Raw genomic sequence first — 2,570 nt, 5'->3', positions numbered from 1 at the left:
CTATTACCTCCATATACTAGTAAAAGATCCATAGTCCTTCTCAAGTACTTAAGGATACACTTTACTGCTTTCTAATGCTCCAAGCCTAGATCCGCCTGATACCTGCTCGTGACACTCAGAGCATGCGCTATATCAGGCCTAGTACATAGCATGGCATACATGATAACCCTATTGCTGAGGCATAAGGTATCATATTCATGTTCGCCCTTTCTTCTGGAGTCTTTGGGGACATACTCGTAGAAAGCGATATCCCATGTCTCATCGGTATGAGACCTCTCTTGGAATTTTCCATGCCAAACCTTTTGACAATGGTTTCTATGTACCTGGACTGGGACAAGCCAAGCATCCTCTTGGATCTATCTTTATAGATTCTAATCCCCAAGATATAGGATGCTTCCCCTAAGTCCTTCATGGAGAAGTGTCTAGATAACCAAGCCTTTACCGTGGATAGCATTCCTACGTCGTTCCCAATGATGAGGATGTCATCGACATATAATACTAAAAAAGTGATAGCACTCCCACTTACCTTCCTGTACACACAAGGCTCATCTTCGTTCTTAACGAAGTCATAAGATCTGATTGCCTTATCAAATCTTATGTTCTAACTTCGGGAAGCTTGCTTTAGTCCATAAATAGATCTAAGCAACCTACAAACCTTATCTGGGCAGTTCTTGGACACGAATCCCTCAGGTTGCATCATATACACCTCCTCCTCGAGGTTCCTATTGAGGAATGCAGTTTTCACATCCATCTGCCAGATCTCATAATCATAATGTGCTGCAATAACCAATAGAATTCTGATGGATTTTAGCATTGCTACGGGTGAGAAGGTTTCGTCGTAGTCAACACCTTGCCTTTGACGATACCCCTTAGCCACTAGCCTTGCTTTATAGGTCTCTACCTTTCCATCTGCTCCGATATTTTTCTTAAAGATCCACTTGCAACCGATGGGTACAATACCTTCGGGCACATCAACTAGGTTCCAAACCTTATTAGAGTACATAGAATCCATCTCAGAATTCATGGCTTCTTGCCACTTCCCGGAGTCTATACTCATAATAGCCTCCTCGTAGGTCTGAGGATCAATATCCTCAACATCCTCTCCTCTAATATGTCCCACATATCTCTCAGGAGGATGGGATACTCTATCAGACCTGCGTAAAGTTGAAACTTGTGTATTCGGTACCTGAACAGACTCGGGCTGTAGAGTGGTGCTTGAGCTTGGTTCTCCAACCTCGCTCAACTCTATCATTCTCCCACTATCTCCGCCAAGAATGTGTTCCTTCTCAAGGAACACTGCTCTCTTAGCTACAAAGACCTTTTGGTCCTCGAGATGATAGAAATAATACCCACAAGTTTCCTTGGGGTATCCCACAAATTTACATCGCTCTGTCCTTGATTCTAACTTATCGGGGTTGTGTCTTTTAATATGGGCAGGGCAGCCCCAAATCTTAACAATCTTATATCAGGCTTCTTCCCTTTCCATATCTCATATGGTGTAGACACTACCGACTTAGTTGGAACTCTATTCAGAAGGTAAGCTACGGTTTCTAGGGCATATCCCCAGAATGAGATGGGTAGGTCAGCGAAACTCATCATGGACCGTACCATATCTAATAACGTACGATTTCTTCTTTCAGAGACACCATTGAGCTGAGGTGTATAAGGAGGTGTCCATTGGGATAATATCCCATGGTCCTTGAGGAACTTAGTAAACTCTGTACTTAAGTACTCACCTCCTCGATCTGATCGAAGAGTTTTGATACTCTTTCTAGTCTGGTTCTCCACCTCATTCTTATACTCTCTGAATTTCTCAAAGGCCTCGGACTTGTACTTCATTAAGTACACATATCCATAACTTGAGAAATCATCAGTAAATGTAATGAAGTAGGAGTAACCTCCAATGGCATGAGTTGACATGGGTCCACATACATCACTATGTATGAGTTCCAACAACTCAGTGGCTCTCTCTCCAATTCCACTAAATGGAGAGTTGGTCAGTTTTCCACAAATACAAGGCTCACAAGTTACATATGACACATAGTCGAATGGATCTAGATATCCATTATTTAGCAACTTTTGAATCATTCTTTCATGGATGTGACCTAGCCTACAATGCCACGGGTATGCACTGTTCAACTCATATCGTTTCCTTTTAGACACATTTACATTCATGATATGTGGAGTAGTGTCTAACATAAATAAACCATTATGCAATGTTCCTTTCGTGATGATCTTATCATCTAATAATATCGAACAACCAATGTTCTCAAAAACAAATTTATATCCACTAACTGTTAAGCATGAAATGGAGATAATATTTTTGATAATAGAAGGAACAAAATAACATGCATCTAATGCAATAAAAGCTCCACTAGGCAGATGTAGGGCGACCTCGCCAACAGCTACTACAACAACTTTTGCTCCATTACCCATCTTGAGGTCCATCTCGCCTGTCTCTAGTCTCCTAGGCCTTGCTAGAACCTGCAACGAATTGCATATATGATAATCACTACCGGTATCCAATACCCATGTGTTATCATAAGAGTCTGACAAATGGAGACTGATCA

The sequence above is a fragment of the Musa acuminata genome, chromosome BXJ1-5, assembly GCF_036884655.1.
Source record: "Musa acuminata AAA Group cultivar baxijiao chromosome BXJ1-5, Cavendish_Baxijiao_AAA, whole genome shotgun sequence".
In the NCBI taxonomy this organism is placed as follows: Eukaryota; Viridiplantae; Streptophyta; class Magnoliopsida; order Zingiberales; family Musaceae; genus Musa; species Musa acuminata.
Note: the sequence above shows the minus strand (reverse complement) of the source record.